The sequence below is a fragment of the Nycticebus coucang genome, chromosome 6, assembly GCF_027406575.1.
Source record: "Nycticebus coucang isolate mNycCou1 chromosome 6, mNycCou1.pri, whole genome shotgun sequence".
Lineage (NCBI taxonomy): Eukaryota > Metazoa > Chordata > Mammalia > Primates > Lorisidae > Nycticebus > Nycticebus coucang.
This window is the reverse complement of record NC_069785.1, coordinates 37,410,940-37,430,867: the sequence shown is the minus strand read 5'-3', so window position 1 is coordinate 37,430,867 and position 19,928 is coordinate 37,410,940. Positions and strand designations below refer to the sequence as shown.

The 19,928-nt window shown below is 36.1% G+C and overlaps 1 protein-coding gene across 2 annotated transcripts in view; it reads left to right on the top strand.

Annotated features, from left to right (window-relative positions):
• DPH6 (diphthamine biosynthesis 6) overlaps window positions 1-19,928 on the top strand; it is a 180,313-nt gene that overhangs the window by 96,979 nt on the left and 63,406 nt on the right. The gene's annotated exons all lie outside the window — the stretch shown is intronic.

Below are 19,928 nucleotides of genomic sequence, written 5' to 3'. Positions count from 1 at the left end.
AAACTTACTTTGAATAATGTTAAAATAGAATAATTGATTTTGTGTTATTTGATAACACAAAATTGATTTTTGGGTTATCAAAAAATAGGGTAGTGGGTTTTTGTTGGGGATGGTGAGAAAAATCACGTTTGAGAAAATGTGATTGGGTCAGTTAGCCTAGACAAAGCAGGCAGGTGATAATCTGATTCAAATACGGATATTACATGTGAACACATTTCATTTGTTGTTTTGAATTTTTATAATTATATTCATTTTCGAGAAACCATAGGTTTAAGCCAAATATATTTATTTCATGAACCTATTACAGAAAATGCCCTGGGGCCTCAGGGTTCCCAAAGCCTAAATCATGTACCTCATTTGAGAGTGTTTACTTTGCTGATCTCTGAAATAACTAGATCTCAAGCTATGGTAGTTCCGTAGTTACATAGTTTTGTAATGAAGTTCACGTGACAACTCACCAGAAGGTACACATACTGTCCCTTTTACTATCAGACAAAAAACTGGATTTGGACCCAGAGAGACCCACTTTACTGGAAAGACAGAGCCATAGAATTTGACCTTATTGCCATCTTTTTAATAGTATATAACTGATATTGTATTCCTTAACATGTGTGTATGCCTCTCTATAGAGGTTGGAGATGGGGAATTACTGTAATAAACCTTTGGGTAAAGTATAAAACTGAACTAATTTGTCCTCAGATCTCAATAACGTTTGCAGCACATGCTTTCTACTCATTACCTATCTACTCATTACTTGGAAATACAAGTTTCTAAGTTTTTTTTCCTCCCATTTAAAATTATCAGAAAAAGATTTTAGCAAAAAATAGGACAATAGGACTTTTCTGTGGGGAAGAGGAGTTGGTAAAATTTTATGATTCACTTTTCTGTGGAATGGTTTTTATAATAGAAAAGGGTCAGCTCTACATGAATATCAAATATTTTTGATAATTATGTTATATAATCTTGATGTCTTGCAGGCATCAGTAAACTCATAAAATTTTCACATTAACAACTTAGTATTTCAGGGACTTGCTACTGGTTTCTACATTTATTTAAAATGCTATTTGCTCATTGGACTTAAGAGCAATCTGGCCTTTTAGAAATTATTTGTTTTCGATTGTATGAGTATTATATGAAAATGTTATTATATAATATTAAATTTTTATAGATAATGAAAAGATTCTGTGTGTTGCTGCCAACCACTTCCTTTCCCAGTATAGGCATGTAAGTCTTTACTGGTCATCTTTCAAGAGGACTTTTTTGTATGTATATATGTACATATAGAAATAATACAATTGTCTTATGGGTTTTTATTACTACATAAATTGTATCTCACTCTATATTGATCTACAATTTGCCTCTTGTATTCAGCATTTTATCTTGGAGATCTTTTTCCCTGCCTATAAGTGTATTTTTACTTCATGTTTTATTTTAAGAAACCTTTTATGGGTGACGCCTGTGGCTCAAAGGAGTAGGGCACTGACCCCATATGCCAGAGGTGGTGTGTTCAAACCCAGCCTCAGCCAGAAACTTCAAAAAAAGAAAAAGAAACCTTTTATTAAAGAATAACATAGAAATAACATAGATAATTTAAAAAGTTTAAAAATCCTAAATATATAACTTAATGAATTTTCTCAGAGTGAACATACCTCTGTAATCAACACTCAAATCAAGATACAGAGCATTGCTAACACCTCCTAGTCAATACTTACCTCCCAAAGGTAACAGGTCTCCTGATACCTAAAACCATAGATCACTTTTTTTTCTGATTTTGAATTTTATACAAATGGGATCATATTATATATTCTTTATAGTGTCTGGTTTCTTTGGTTCTATATTATGTTTATGGGATTTACCCATATCATTTAATGAAGTAATTGCGTGTACATTTTTGTTGTAGTGCAGTGTTCCATTGTAGAATGTGCCACGATTTAATTACTCATTTCTTCGTTGATTACATATAGATCGTTTCATGTTTTAGCACATTATAAATAAAAATGCTACTGTGAACATATGGGGTCATCTTGCATATTTTCTTTTCCAGACCTAGAACATCCTTTCCTTTCCTTTAAGCCCTGTTTTTTTTTTTTAATTTGAAATGATGTATATTTAATTTATGTATATATATCTAATGGCTCATGAGCTCATGGTACTTTAAAATCAAATTCAGAATTATATAAAGATGATAATAATTTTGTATTCCATCTCTGCCTTCTTTCTTCTATAATGGAAAGTCTTGGTTCTCAAGGACACATAAGATCTTTTAGAAAATACCATAATTTCTGGGAACAAGAAGACCAAGTAGTAGTTCTGTAGTCCATTCTTTCTAGTAAGTAGGGTTATGCTCCCTACCATTTATATAATCTCTTTATAAACATATTAATTACAGACCTTATGCCAAAAACACATAAACAAAAAATTACTAACAGCATTTACTAGAGAGGAAAAGGCCTTATCTTCGCACTACCTTTTCAGTATGTATCTGGTTGCTAAGGGGGGCCGGTTGAAAGAAAAGCGTGAGAACACTTTTACCTGTCACTAATAAATCTTCTACTCCTTGATAGATACTTGGTTGCAAAGTAACTAACTTGATCACTGGAAAAAAATGCATAGATTTAAGGGTTAGCTTAACCAATTCATCGTAAAAGGAAGTAATGCCAGGACTCTACCTGTAAGGTTTCTGGAATTGAGAAGCAGTAATGAAGTGATCTGGGAGGAGGCAAGTACACAAGTGTATATCCTTCCCATTTTGCAAAATCCTTTTTTTTTTTTTTCTGTTCTGGTGGTCCCTGAGTTTAAAGTGTATACCAAAGTAAAGTATTATCATTGCACAAGATACAATATTCATACCATTCAAATTGGACAGAACATGTACTTAGAGGCCTTTAGGAGTATATATAACTTCATCCTGTATAGACAAATTAAGGACTGTCTATAAACACAGAGCCAAGTGTCCTGTGATTCTTTATCTGTCAAATCCTGTTGTATCTGCCAGGGAAAAGTGTTAACAGGGCTGTTGTTTTTACTGGTCCCATGTACCAATTAAAATATATCTATTGAGCAAGAAAACCCACTCATAGGGAAAAGGGTGTGAATTAAAAGGTTATAAATGGAAATGGGGGGAAATAATAGGACATCGAAAGCCACTTATAAGTGAATTACAGTTTGGAGAGATGCAATTGTATGACCTCTGAGCCAGCACCTCGGAGCTAGAGTACAGTACTCCTAGGTATTTCTCTTAGATTTGATGCCAGCCTTATCTGATGATGAGGTAACACCCTGGATCTGAAAAATTGATGATATACAAGCTCATGTAGTGATTCCACCAGAATAATTTGGAACAACAGAGTGACACAGTATCACTTGATGACTCAAATATAGGGATAGCTTGCTAGAGTTACCTTTAGTTTCTTGGTATATAAGCCATAAAGTTATCCCTTAAACAACAAAGTGTTAGGGGCAACACTCCCCTGCACAACTAACAACTGATTATAACTTTTGACTACTCCATAACTTTACTAATAGACAACTGTTGACTAATAACATAAATAGCCAATTAACACATTTTATATGTTATATGCATTAATACAATGTATTCTTACAAAAAAGTAAGGTGGAGAACAAATGTTTTAAGAAAATCATAAAGAAGAAAATACTTTTATGGTACTGTACTGTATTTATCTATAGCCTAAGTTTACGTTGTCTGTTTACAAGATGAATCATTTGTCTGAAATGGCAGGCACCCTCAACTGCAGACCTCAAGCCATGGTGTATATAAAGCAATTCAACTTTTTCTTGTTATGTCATGACTTTTCTTTGCTTCTTGGGAGCACTTCTATCATCTCTAATGATACTTTGTATGAGTCCCCTGGTGTTATTCAAGGTTTGCAGCATTGCACTAAACACTGAATACGTGAGATCTGTTAGGGATCATTTTTTTTACAGTGATGTGCAATGGCACTGGAGAGACAAACTGCTCAAGCAGGGATGATTAGTGTCACACAATTAGCTTCACATGGCATTCTGAACAGATACTAGCAACACTTGAGCTCACCATAAACCAACAGGAGAGAACTATAAAATTATTAAAGTAGTAAAGTATGCACTAAAATTAATTTTATGCAGTTATGATTTACTGTTGCTTCTTTCCATTTGTTTACATTTCTCTGAACTGTGAATGGTGCCATGTATGGTCTAAAAGTATATATGAGGCCTGACAATTAAGTTCGCAAACTCACCACCTTGTGCTTACATTGGCAGCATTAGACAAAGAACTCAATAAGATTTCTTAACCTTGGGTGATGCCTGTGGCTCAAAGGAGTAGGGAACCGGCCCCATGTGCCGGAGGTGGTGGTGGATTCAAGCCCAGCCTCGGCCAAAAACTGCAAAAAAAAAAAAAAGATTTCTTAACCTTAGTATATCAATATCTCACAGCTGAATTTGTCTTGATGTATGGTGGTGTCTTGCTGAGTAGCACTCATTATTGTTGTGTGTTTTTGTGTGCTGTTATGAGAATGTCAGAGCTTAAAGTAACAAACATTAAATTTCTTGTTAAACTTGGCAAGAGTAGAAATGGAATCAGGAACATGTTAGTCCAAGTTTGAGGGGATAATGCAGTGAAGAAAACAGCAGTGTACAAATGGATTAAATCTTTTTCTGCGGGGAGAGAGTGTCATTGATGAAGACAGGTCAGGATAACCACTAAAAAACAGAACTGAGAAAAAACATCGCAAAAATTTGTCAAATTGTGTATTGAAATTGTCAGCTGACTGTGAGAAGCATAACAGACTGTAGACATTGATAGAGAACCAAGTAGGAAAACCTTAACTGAAAATCTTGGCATGAGAAAGGTGTGTGCAAAAATGGTCCCAGAGGAGCTCACCAATGAACAAAAACAAAGGAAAGCCAAAGTTTACTAAGACCTTTTGAAGAGGCAAGATGATGTTTTGGGCCATGTTATCACTGGTGATGAAACATGAGTGTACCAATACAGCCCTGAAACAAAGTGTCAAAGTGCACAGTGGAAGTCAGCCAATTCTCCACAACCAAAAAATTTTGTCAGTCCAAATCAAAAGTCAGAATGATGTTGCTAACCTTTCAGATGTTAGAGAGATTGTTCATTATGAATTTATACCAACTGGACAAGCAGTTAACTAAGTTTACTATTTGGAAATGCTAAAAAGGCTAAAAATGTAGACGAAAATGACCTGAACTTTTCAGCAACAACTCAGGGCTCTTGCATCATGGCACTGCCCCAGCTCACATTGCGCTGTCTGTTAGGGAGTTTTTTGCCAGCAAAAATATCTGTATTGGTACACCCTCCCTACTCACCTGATCTGGCCCCCAGTGACTTTTTTCTTTATCTGAAAATAAAGAGAATATTGAAAGGAAGACATTTTGATGACATTCAGGACATTAAGGGTAATATGACAGCTCTGATGGACTTTCCAGAAAAGGAATTCTAAAATTGTGTTGAAGGGTAAACTGGGTGCTGACATCTGGACATAGCTTCCCAAAGGGAGTACTTTGAAGGTGACCATAGTGATATTCAGCAGTGAGGTATATGGCACTTTTTCTAGGATGAGTTCACAAACTAAAATGTCAGGCCTGGTATGTATGTGTTACTTTTGATAAATTTTAACTTTTTTTGTGTAGATCTTATGTTGGTAAATGATTGAGTAGTATTTACATATATTTTATGTATTCATGACATGCCTTTTTCTTTATTTTTTTAAGTATTCTTAGGCTATGTGGTTCATCTGCAAGTTTTTTCAGATTTTCATCTATCTCCCTAAAATTTTTTAATACATTTCTTGAAAAAAATTCACATATAAGTAGACCCACATTGTCAAACCTGTGTTGTTGGTGGGTCAGATGTGTTTACCATTCTGATCACTTTTCTGATGACATGGCTATTACTAATGAATTACATAAATGGAGGATTCTGAACGGTAGAGCTTTTGCTCTCTTTGTGGGCATAAATCAAAACAATATGTTGCAAAGACATCTACTTGAGTATAATAGAAAGCAGATTGCTATTGCTTACCATGACTTGATCTCCTTTGAATATAGAATATGTGAATGTGAATGGAATTCATTTAAGGGAATTGGAAGACCATCCTGAGGGAGATGGATTTGGATGTGAACTAATAAATAGATACTACTAATAGCTCTGCTCTGGAGTTATGTAAAGTATGTTTATGGAAAACCTGTGACACACCCAACAGAACATAACAAATAACAATAATATGGACATACATTTTTTTGTGTGTACAAAACATTTTCCTAAATTATACATATTTCATTAATCTACCATGATAATTATTCATTGATAAATACTGTCCTTGCTCTCTTGACTTTCTGAAGGGATTTTTGGTATGTTCCAGAAAGCCCATGATGAAAAGAACTTGCTAATCCGAATAGAGGCACTAGAGGGAGCTCTCTTCCAGGAGACTGGATACATCAGGAAATGGCCCTAGAAAGACAACAGAGTTTTAAATGACTGGACAAATAGCCTGTTTACAGTAGTAGAACATAGTATCAGTCAAGAAGAGGAATTGTACCATTACCCAGGAAAGACTATACAATATTGTAATTACTATGGAAGTTGCTGTTTTTAAAGATCACTGGGCAGGAGTGCAGAAACCAAGCTAAGTATGTCCACTTATGGAAACACTATGTTTAGCATAAATTAAGGTAGGACGTCTTGGACAATATGGCCTTTATATTTGTTCTCTAATGGTACAGGTATCACAGATGAAAAGAATTTCTTTCCCATGGAACCCTGTTTAGGATTGCAAGGATGAAGAAACAACATTGTTATGTTCTGAAGAGAGCGTGTTACATAAGGACATCTGGAAGTCAACAGCTGTTAAACCTATACTGTGATATCTGGGATACAGTTATGTCCTCACACCAGATGGAATCCAGACTTTCTTGAACAATAATGTCTTATCACTAACCTAGTCACAGTAAATGTGAATATGTATGAGAAAAGTTGTTTTTATTTGAAAGAAATGGAGAATGGTACTGTAATTCTAACTGACCTTACATTCTAATCTGGGCCAAAATATATCCAAATGGCAGGGATGGAGCTGGAGAGCTGTTGTGAAGGTTCTGGACCGCTACCCAATTTTTTGTGTTGTTTTATTACTTCTGTTCTTGAAATTATCAAAAGAGGTTGAGACTACATAAGATCTTCGATTTGTTTGAATCTGATTTGACAATTAGTAATTTCGTGTAACTCACTTTCTCATTTATTTTGTATCCATGATATATGTGCAGTTGTAGAAAAATTTCTGAGAAAATTTTACCGAAACCTAGGGCCTAAAGACAAGCTTTAGAACTTAATTTATGAGTAAATAGATAGTGAAAGCTTCAGAGCAGCAGTTCTCAACCTGTGGGTTGCAACCCACAGGAACTGTATTAAAGGGCCCCGCCATTAGGAAGGTTGAGAACCACTGCTCCAGAGAGATTTGCCTGTCTGGAGGTATGTGTTTACATTTCAAAGAAGAGGATGAGACTGGGACCTTGAAGATATTCCTGGATTGTAAGCTAGAAAATTGGCTTTTACCCCCTAGAAAGATTTATTTACCCTCCAATGTGTGAAGGCACAAGTCCTTTCGAAAGAAACTCTCAGAAGTGGAGAAGGAACAGCTGCCTCTTTTATCACAAATCAATATACAGATTTGTTTTATTTATGGTAGATGAAATTACTACAAGATCTCATTGTCATCACCTCTTTCCTGGGGTAATAGCTGGGGTAGAGAAGAGTCAGCACAGTATTATTTACATACTCTATGTAAGTAATAGTAATAATTTGTTCTGTTTAAGAGAACTTGTGTTGGCATTCAGTATATAAGAGATCTATATATTAAAAATTTAACAATATATGGAACAATATTAGAATAATATTAATACTACCACTACTAATGTGATTTCTGAGAACAGTTAAAAAGAATTTTTTGTATGTTCTTCACTAAATTTTGCCTCCCACTTTTTGACTTTATATATCTATATTGTCTGAGCATGCAGTCATCCTATACAATGTTTTTTAATAGTTTTTTTGGAGATGTTGGCTTGGCACCTGTGGTTCAAGCGGCTAAGGCGCCAGCCACATACACCTGAGCTGGTTGGTTACAATCCAGCCCGGACTGGCCAAATAACAATGCCGGCTGCAACCAAAAAATAGCCAGGCACTGTGGCGGGTGCCTGTAGTCCCAGCTACTTGGGAGGCTGAGGCAGGAGAATAGCTTGAGCCCAGGAATTGGAGGTTGCTGTGAGCGGTGATGCCACAGCACTCTACCTAGGGTGACAGCTTGAGGCTCTGTCTGGAAAAAAAAAAAAAAAATTAAGGAATAGTTTTTTGGATATGTAATTAACATACTATACACTTTGCCATTTAACAGATAAAAAAATACAAGATAAAAAATAAAAAACAGTTTTTTTATTATATTCACAGGTTGTACAATCATTATCACAATCTAGTTTTAGAATATTTTGTTCCTCCCCCCAAAAATAATATACTCAGCATTCCCCATTTTCGCAAAAACTTTTTACGCGTCCAGCCCCCACCCCTCCACAGCGCCCTTCTGCCCTGGTACTAAATACCCTAAGGACATTATGTCTTCATATGCTTGTAGTTTTGCCTATTCTGGACGTTTCATATATATGGAATCCTACAATATATGATCTCGTGTGACTGGCTTCATTTACTTAGAATAATGTTTTCAAAGTTCACTCATATATTAGCATGGATTATGCTTGATTTATTTTTATTGCCATGTGATACTCCATAACAAAAATACACCACATTTTATGCTTAGCGATTCCTCACCCATGAACATTTGGTTTTTCTCCATTTTTTGTTTATTATGAAAGATGTTTTCATATATAAGCTTTTCTTGGTATATATGTTTCATTTCTCTGAGTACACACCAAGGAGTGGAATTGGTATGTCATATAACATTTTGAGGAATTGCCAAACTGATTTCCAGAGTACCTGTATTATTTTAAATTCCCACTGTCAATGAATGAGGGCTCCAGTTTTCCTACATCTTTGTCAGCACTTGTTATTTTCTGTCTTTCTTACTATAGCTATAGTATAAAGTTGTATCTCATTGTGGTTTTATTTTGTATTTCTCTAGTGACCAATGATGACAAGCATCTTCTCATGCATCTTTTAGCCATTTGTATATCTTCTTTAGAGAAATATCCATTCAGATCCTTTGCCCATTTTGTAATCAGTTTAAAAAATGTCTTGTTACTGAGTTGTAGGGGTTTTTTTGAATATATATTTTGGATATAAATCCCTTATCAGATGTGTGATTTGTGAATATTGTCTCCCATTCTGTGGGTTTTCTCTTCACTTTCTGAATAGTATCCTTTGAAATACAAAAGTTTTTAATTTTGATGTAATCTATCTTTTTTTTTTTTGCTTACATGTTTTTATGTTATATCTAAGAAATCATTACCTAACTCAATGTCATGAAGTTTACTTCTGTTTTCTTTTAAGAGTTTAAAAAGTCATATTTTTATTATTATCATTAAATCATAGCTGTACCCCATGCAATCATGGGGTACAATGTGCTATTTTGATCACTATTGATTTACAGTATAGTCTGAGGTCTGGTAGCGTGATTCCTCCTGCTTTGTTTTTATTTCTGAGTAATGTCTTGGCTATTCGAGGTTTTTTTCTGATTCCATATAAAATGAAATATTATTTTTTCGAGATCTTTAAAAGTATGACAGTGGAGCTTTAATAGGGATTGCATTAAAATTATATATTGCTTTGGGTAGTATGGACATTTTAACAATGTTGATTCTTCCCAGCCATGAATATGGTATGTTTTTTCCATTTGTTAACATTTCAGCTATTTCTTTTCTTAGAGTTTCATAGTTCTCTTTATAGAGATCTTTCACATACTTTGTTAGGTAAACTCCCAAATATTTCATCTTCTTTGGCACTAATGTGAAAGGAATAGAGTCCTTGACTGTTTTTTCAGCTTGACTATTGTTGGTATATATAAAGGCTACAGATTTATGAGTGTTGATTTTGTTACCTGAGGTGCTACTGTATTCCTTTATCACTTCTAAGAGTTTCATAGTAGAACCCCTGGTGTTTTCCAGATATGCAGTCATATCATCTGCGAACAGTAAAGATTGATCTTCTCTGACCCTATATGGATACCCTTGATCGCCTTTTTTTGTCTAATTGCAATGGCTAAGATTTCCACTATAATGTTAAAAAGCAGTGGAGACAATGGGCAACCTTTCCTGGTTCCTGATCCCATTGGAAATGATTTCAATTTAACTCCGTTCAATATGATGTTGGTTGTGGGTTTGCTGTAGATGGCCTCTATCAGTTTAAGAAATGTCCCTTCTATACCCATTTTCTTAAGTGTTCTGATCATGAAACCATGTTGGATATTATCAAAAGCTTTTTCTGCATCAAATGAGAGAATCATATGGTCTTTGTTTTTTATTTTGTTTGTGATGAATTATATTTATAAATTTACATATATTGAACCAGCTTTGAGACTCTGGGATAAAACCCACTTGGTCATGGTGTATAATTTGTTTGATATGTTTCTGGATTCTGTTTGCTAGGATCTTGTTGAATATTTTTGCATCAATATTCATTAGTGAAATTGGTCTATAATTTTCTCTTCAAGTTGGGTCTTTTCCTGATTTGGGGATCAAAGTGATGTTTGCTTCATAGAATGCGTTGGGTAGTATTCCTTCTTTTTCTGTATTTTGGAAAAGGTTAAGTAATATAGGTACTAGTTCCTCTTTAAAGGTTTGGTAGAATTCTGATGTAAAGCCATTTGGTCCTGGGTTTTTCTTTTTAGGGAGATTTTGTATAGTTGATGCTATTTCAGAACTTGAAAATAGGCCTGTTCAACATTTTCACATCATTCTGACTAAGTCTAGGAAGGTGGCATGCTTCCAAGTATTGATCTATCTCCTTCAAATTTTCGTATTTCTGAGAATAGAGTTTCTTGTAATATTCATTAAAATTTTTTTGAATTTCTGAGGAGTCTGTTGTTACTTCATCTTTGCCATTTCTGATTGATGAAATTAGAGATTTTACTCTTCTACCTATGGTTAGGTTAGACAAGGATTTATCTATTTTATTGACCTTTTCGAAAAACCAACTTTTTGATTTAGTGATCTGTTTTATAATCCTTTTGTTTTCAATTTCATTTAATTTTGCTCTAATTTTGGTTATTTCTTTTCTTCTGCTGGGTTTGGGATCAGAATACTCTTCCTTTTCCAGTTGCTTGAAATGTCCCATTAAGTTTTTAACTTCCTATCTTTCCATTCTCTTGAGGAAAGCTTGCAATGCTATAAATTTCCCTCTTTGGACGGCCTTTGAGGTATCACAAAGGTTCTGGTAATTCATGTCTTCATTATCATTTTGTTCCAAAAATTTGGTAATTTCCTTCTGAATCTTGTCTAGGACCTAGCTATCATTCAGCTTAAGGTTATTTTGTTTTCATGTTTTTGTATGAGTATGCTGATTCCTGTTGTTACTGAGTTCAATTTTTATTCCCTGATGGTCTGAGAAGATGCAAGGAATAATTTCTATTTTTTTAAATTTGCTGAGGTTAGACTTGTGACCTAAGATATGATCAATTTTGGAGGATGTTCCATGGGCTGATGAGAAGAATTTGTATTCAGTGTCTATTCAATCCAATTGTTGAATGGTTAAGTTTGAGTCCAAAATTTCTTTGCTGAGTTTCTTATGGACCATCTATCGAACACTGCCATAGGAGTGTTAAAACCTCCAACTGTTATGCTGCTAGAGGAAATCAGGTTGCTCATATCTATTCGAGTCTCTCTTATAAATTGAGGCACATTCTGGTTGGGTGCATAAATGTTAATAATTGAAATCTCATCATGTTGAGTATTATCCTTAACAAATATGAAGTGACCATGCTTATCTTTCCTTACTTTTGTTGGTTTAAAGTCTATTGTATCTGTGAATAAAATTGCAACACCTGTTTTTTTCTGATTTCCATTTGTCTGAAATATAGATGACCATCCCTTCACCCTGAGTCTATATTTATCATTTAAAGTAAGATGAGATTCTTGTATACAGCAGATATCTGGCCTGAGCTTTCGTATCCAGTCAGCCAACCTGTGCCTCTTAGAGGACAATTTAAACATTCACATTAATTGAGAATATTGATAAGCCCTGGTAGAATTTTGGGTATCGAGTTTTTCGAAAGTCCAATGGACATTTTTAATCCTTTCACCACAGTGGAAGTTGGAATTTGATCAGAAATTTCTGAGTGAGTTTATTTTTGTGGTAGAGGATTGTGCTGGTCATTATGGAGGATAGATTTGATAATATCCTGGAGAGCTGTTTTAGTTGTGGCAAATTTCTTCAACATGTGAATGTCATTAAAGTATTTAATTTCTCCATCATAAGTGAAATTCAGTTTAACTGGATACAGGATCTGGGATTGAAAGGTTTTTTTTTTTGGAGATTAAAAGTCAGTGACCACCCTCTTCTAGCTTGAAAGGTTTCAGCAGAGAGATCTGCAGTCATTCCAATATTCTTCCCCATGTAGATTATGATTTTCTTACGTCTGACTGCTTGCAGAATTTTCTCCTTTATACTAACTTGTTAAAGTTAATTATAATGTGGGGATGCCTTATTCGGGTTGAGTCATGTTGGGATTCTGAAACTGTCTGCTATCTGAATTTCAGAATCTCTTGGCATGTCTGGGAAGTTCTCTTTGATTATCTCATGGAGTAGAGCATCTGGGCCTTTTGAAGCCACCTCGTCACCTTCAGAAATTCCTAGAGGCGAATATTAGTTTTCTTCGAATTATCCCAGAGCTCTCTGAGAGAATGATCTGTTTTTGCTCTCCACTTTCTTTCCTCTTTGAGCATTTAGGAGCATTCAAAAGCTTTGTCTTCAATGTCAGAAATCCTTTTTTCTGCTTGCTCCATTCTTCTGCTTGCTCCATACTGAGGGATTCTACTGTATTTCTCAGATCTTTGAGGGCTACAAGTTCTTGTCTCACACTGTCAAAATCTTTGGTTATTTTGTCTTTGAATTCATTGAATTCTTTAGACTACTTTTGAAATGCTCTTTGAATTTCTAATTCCAACTTTACCTCCATTCTATTAATCTTATTTGCGATCTAAATTCTGAATTCAATTTCTGACATGTCAGCCATTTCTTTATGAATGGGATCTTGTATGTCCACCATGTCGTTCCTTGGGGGAGTTGATCTACTCTGATTATTCATGTTGCTGGAGTTTTTCCACTGATTCTGCCCTATGATTATTTTACACCGTTGGGCTTAGATGAGCAGATAATGTGAAGTTGGGTTGGGGGCTCCTAGAGTAGTGATTAACCAGCCCTTTGCCCAAGAGCTGGGACTGGTGTCTGTACCTTTTCCCCTAGAGCTTTGCAAAGGACCTGTACAGTGCTACAGCCTGAGACACTGGGGACTTGCTCTGTGTGGTGGGGCTAAGTGGCTCTGTCTTGTTTTCAGCTGGTCTTTGTCCAATCCTAGTGAATCAGTAACTCTGGGTTGAAGTCTCAGCTGTGGAGAAATACCAGCAACTAATCACCGCACCCCCCCACAGCCAACAACTGGAAAAGGAAAATCAAATCTTCCCACAACTACATGCCCAGGATACCACTTTGGATAGTCCTCAGGTGATTGGCCAAGGTCAAGAGTTCCAGATCAATTCTCCCAGTCAGCACCCAGTCTCAAGTGGGAAATTTCAAAAGTTCTCCAGCAGCTAGATAGCAGGAGTCTGCTGACAGCTCAAGTATGACTTGCTCTGGTGCTCCATGGACTCAGAAGGACCCACCCATCAAGTGAATTAGTCCAGGAACGTTGATGCCTTCTTCCCCACCTTATACCTCTGTCACACCCAGACACTGGTAATCCAGCAGGGCTGTGACCCAGTCTCTCCAATAAGCAGATGTTCCAGGGGTTTGCACCAGCCTGAGTCACAGGGAGATCTGTGTCTCCTCGACCAGACCGCCGCACTCTGCCACCAGACGGCAGGGGAAGCTGAAGCCTGACAACCTCAGGTGCTTAATGGAAGCTGGGGTGGTTCACTCAGTTCCAGCCCCACCCCAGATTGATGTTGCTGCCTCTTATATTCTGGAAGAATTAGCATTTCTGTTCCAGCTGTATTCCCCTATGGGCCAGACTCTGTTTGAGTTCACAGAAACTATGGCTTAGCCCCACCCTGTCCCACTGCCATTGTGCTAGTTCTCACTGAGCTGGTGTTTCTGTTGTGGCCACACTCTGTGTTGGGGCAGGCGCAATTAAAGATTGCATTCAGCTCTCAGTTCCTGCCTCTCCCTGGGCTGGTACTTGCACACAGCTCTCAGTGTCTGTTTCTCACTGGGCTGGTACTGCTGCCCAGGAGCTTTTGTCTCAGCTATGTTTCCCTGGGGGCCGGGTGCTTCTTAGGCTCACTAAAGCAGCACTTCTGACACAGCCCCGCCCTGGGAGTATGCCATCTTTGCATGCATGTTCTCGTCTCTGTCCTCGCCATGCCCCGCCCAGGCAGATACCACCTCAGGCATACCCTTTACTCATGGGGCGTGCATTTCCATCCCAGATCTGTTCTGCCAGTGGTTGCCACCAGAGTAGAAGCCTACCTTTCTCTGGTTGCCAAGAGAGGTGGGGAGTGTCTCTCCAAAATATCCCCAGTGGTGTGAGCCCTATTGTTCCTGCCACTGCCGATGTTGCTCTGTGCTGCAGGGCACCGCTTTTCCTTCTCTGTCTCAGTCCACTGTCTTCTCTTTACACCTGTGTCACAGAATCAGCCCAGACTTGCAACAGCCCACACCTTGTCCACACCTCTCAAGAAAATGACCAAGAATCTGAACCCCATGGGAGACAGGCTTCCAGACCTCGGGGTGTGAATGCAGGGGAGTACTTGGAGTTCAAAATTACAGGCAGTGAATGTATACAGTTTTATGCCTGGTGGGAGAGTGCCATGGCACTCTGGTAGGTCCTCTCTGGGGAAGGAATTCTGGTTTTTAGAGGCTCTCTCCCGTGGGATAAAATAGGAGGAGATCTGAACTCTGCTCTCTTATTTGTAGAAAGTATACTGTGAGCCATTCTCATGGGGGAGGGGACTCCCGCCTACTTGGCGAGGGGGTTTTTTACCTATTGTTTGTTTCCTTGGGGTCACAGCTCACCTCAGCAGGGTTGATGTGCATTCTTCAACCTTTTCTCTTGGCTCATTTCCAAACCATCAGCTTACTTGCTAAACTTCTGTCCTTTAACTCTCCTTCTAGACGGGAGCGTCTGTGCAAAGCTGGCTCCAGTCAGCCATCTTGCCTCCACCCCTCTAAAAGTCGCATGTTTAGATATGAGGTTTTTTGGTTCTGTTCTCCCACTTTTATTTGGACTTGCCTTTTCTTTATCTCTATTGTTCCTGTCCTACTCAATTTTATTTTAATCCTAGAAGTCTGTGGGATCCTCTTCTGTTAAAAAGTCCTGGTTCATAATCAATATTGAATAAAATGCTAATAAAAGGCATAATTTCGCAGGAAAGTTTTCAACAGTAAGCCTAACAATGTTGTTTTCTGTACATTTTTATGGAAACTTGTTGCAGTTACCTTTTGATGAGAAAACACACTACTCAGAATGGTAGAAAACCATAGCATTTTATTATGCTCAAGTTTCCTTCAATCTGGAATTTAGAAAGAGACAAAGAAAGGACTTATTTTTTCCTCTGTGATACTTGGGGTCCCAATTGGGAAGTAGCAAACAACTAAGGGTGACTTAAATGACTAGGTGATACAATCGTCTAGAAACTTCTTCACTCAGATATTTAGTGTCTGGAATCAGCTGTGCTTTATGAATGCAGTACCTACACATGGTTAATGTGCTTAGAATTGCTGCTAGCATGATATCTTTAACATAGTCATGTATTTGTTACATAGCCACTCAGGATACCAAGAGATTGTCTATAGCAAATAGACAATCCATGTGGAAACAACATGGATTTTTCTGATTTAGCCTTGAAAACACATATTGTTACTCCTTTCAAACTACAAGCAGTCACAAACCCACTCAATTTCAAGTAGAGAGGTATTAAAATCCTCTTTTTATGGGCACAGTCTCATAGAATTTGTAACCTTGTTTGTTTTATATCCTTCTCAAATTATGGCAATTTCTTCTATGAATATTTTTGAGAAATAAATAGTATTCATAGAATTCTATTGAATTCTTTTCTCTGTTTATTAATCATATTGATTGTATTTTGAGAATAAATCACACCTGGTCATAATGAACTGTCCTTTTTACATATTACTTGTTTCATTTTGCTGTTACTCTGTTTAGGATTTTTGTATATATGCTCATAAGAGGTCTGATCTATAATTTTCTTTCCTAGTAGTGACAGATGTGTGTTATATGGCTTCATAGAACAGGTTTTGAAGTGTTTTCTCTTTTTCTGTTGTCTGAAAGATTTTCGCTAAGATTGGTATTAATTCATTCTTAAATGTTTTGAAGTGTTTATTGCTTAAGCCATCTGGACATGGAGATGTCTTTCTGGGAAAGTTTTAGAGATTCAGTTACTTCTGAGATTAAAACTATTCAGATTTTCTATTTTAGTTTGATTAGTTGGTTTTTTTACTTTGATTTTGTCCATTTATTTTAAGTTTTGGAAATTGTAAACATAAAGTAGTTCCATTATCTCCTTAGTGTCTGTCATTTCTGGGATCAGTAGTGATGTCTGTCCTCATTTTCACTTCACTTGGTAATTTGTTCCTTTCCTCTCCTTTATCGGTCTTGGAGGTGTTTGCCAACTTTATTCACTTTGGGGGTTTGTTGATTTTCTATATTATCCATTGATTTTCTGTTTCATTATTTTTGCTATCATTATTTCTTTCATTATACTCACTCTGTCCCCTTGGGTAGAGTGCTGTGGTGTAATAGCTCACAGCAACCTCAAACTCTTGGACTTGAGCAACCTCTTATCTCAGCCTCCTGAGCAGCTGGAACTAGAGGTGCTGGCCACTGTGCCCTGCTGGTTTTCTATTTTTTGTTTTGTTTTGTTTTTTGTTTGTTTTTATAGAAGCAGGGTCTTGCTCTTGCTCAGGCTGACCCTGAGCTCAATTACCTGAGCTCAAGTAATTCACCTGTCTCGGCCTCCAAGAGTGCTAGGATTATAGGCATGAGCCACGGTTCCCGGCTAATTCACATTTTTTTTTTACATTTTTGGATGCATTCATATAATTACATTTCACCCTTGTTTTCTAATAATGTATGTATTTAAGCTATAAATTTTACTGTAATTGCAGCTATAGTTGTATTTCCATTACTGATTAGTTTAAATACTTTATAATTTTCATTAAAATTTCTTCAGCAACCCTATGATGCCCCATGATCACATTAATGTACACAGCTATGATTTAATAAATTTTTTTAACTTCAAATAAATAAATAAAACATCAGGATTTCAACATGAAAAAAAAAATTTCTTCAGCAACCCATGGGTTATTTAGAAATGTGTTGCTTAATATCCAGACATAAGGATTTTTTCTTTATATTTTATATAATTGATTTCTAGGTTGATCACATTTTGATAAGCTAACATATTCAGAATTATTTTAATTCTTTGAATTTTGAGAAGATACTTTAAGGCCCAGTATATGGTCAGTTCTGATAAATGCTTTATGTACACCTGAAAATGATGCATTTTCTTACATTTCGAGGTCCAGTACAATATACATATGAATCAGACAAAGTTGTTTTTCCACGTTGTTCACGTCTCATGTGTTCATACTTATATTTTTTAATTTTCATATTGGCTGTTGAGAGAGTTATATTAGATTTTTCATTTCTCTTTTTATTTCTGTCCATTTTTGCTTTATATATTTTAAATCTGAGCTATTAATTACATATAGATTTGAAATTATTATATCCTGCTGGGGTCCCTTTATCATGAAATGTTCCTCTTTATCTTTAGTAATGCTTTGCTTTTGCCTCTAAGTGTAATTTGTCTGAGATTGGTATATCTAGCTTTCTATTGGTTAGTATTTGTATGTTTAACAATTTCATCCTTTTCATTCAACTTTTTTGTGCTCTGTTATCTTAGAAGCAGCATATAGGTGCTCCCTCCTTCCTTTCAACTATTTGAGTTTAGAGGCTCTGCTTACTACTTTTCTTTATTAGAACAGATATTTGATGTTTCCTTTTCTTTTTGCCTTTTTAAATTAATTTCCATTAAATTTTTCAACTATCCAATTATTTTTTATGAGGTTTTTACTATACTTTAGTAGTTACTTTACAAACTAATACATAAATCTTTTATTTAATGAGAGAAAATATTGTTACTATGTCATTTCCTCCCACACAGTGCTAAGAACCTATAACACTTTAACTCTGTCTTCTCCTGGATTTGTGTCAGGCTTGCCTTGAATTTTAATTCTGAATTTAAAAGTGATTCTGAACCTACCTTTATTTTCATAATATATTATTTGATTTTGTGTAAGCAATATTCATTTATATTTACCTGCATTCTTCCTCCATTACACTTTCTCTCTGAAGTCTTCAGTTTCTTCTGGGATCATGTTTTCTTCTGCCTGAATAACTTGTTTTAATATTTCTTTTAGTGTGAGTTTGTTGTTAATGAATGCTCTATTTTGCTTTTTCTCAGTAGGTCTATATTTTGTAGGCCATTTTTACTAGATATGATACAAAATACAGTAGAACCTCCATAGTTGACCACCCCTGACATTGACCACCTCCTTAAGTTGACCTAATTTTCAGCAACCAGATATTCACCACATGTGTTAGTACATGTACATATTAACCACCTTGTATGTTAACCAGTTTGTTATAGTAACAGAGTAGAATGAGGTTAATCAGCATTGTAACTGCATTTTTGAATAATATAAGACCTCACAATACTATCACCATATTCTCCCTCATGATTTACATGCTGTATTTTTTAATTAGATTTAATTTTTTTAATTTTATAAATGACATATTACTATTTTGATTATTGTTACTTGTTTTACACAATGCTTAGGTTTCTTAATGTTTACCAAGAGTATTGTTTATTATTCCTATTGTATTTTAGACCTCCTTCCTTAGACTATTTTCCTGTTTAGTAATGTTCATTCTTTAGAAGTTTCCCAAGTGCATTACAAGTTTTACTGACTATTTTTTTTTATTTTTATTAACCATAGCTGTGTACATTAGTATGATCGTGGGGCACCATACACTTGGTTCATAGATCGTTTGACACATTTTCATCACATTAGTTAACATAGCTTTTGTAGCATTTTCTTAGTTATTTTGCTAAGACCTTTACATTCCACATTTACTAGGATTCACATATACCCTTGTAAGATGCACCGCAGGTGTAATCCGATTAATCCCCCTCCTTCCCCCTCCCTTCTCCCTCCCTCCCCTCCCTTTCCCCCTTCTCCCTATTCTTGGGTTATAACTGTGATATAGCTTTCATGTGAAGGTCCTACATTAGTTTCATAATAAGGGTGAGTACTTTGGGTACTTTTTCTTCCATTCTTGAGACACTTTACTAAGAAGAATATGTTCCAGCTCCATCCATGTAAACATGAAAGAGGTAAAGTCTCCATCTTTCTTTAAGGCTGCATAATATTCCATGGTGTACATATACCACAATTTATTGATCCATTCGTGGATCGATGGGCACTTGGGCTTTTTCCATGACTTAGCAATTATGAATAGGGCTGCAATAAATATTCTGATACAAATATCTTTGTTATGGTGTGATTTTTGGTCTTCTGGGTATATGCCCGGTAGGGGGATTACAGGATTGAATGGCAGATCTATTTTTAGATCTCTAAGTGTTCTCCATATCTCTTTCCAAAAGGAATGTATTAATTTGCATTCCCACCAGCAGTGCAAAAGTGTTCCCTTTTCTCCACATCCACGCCA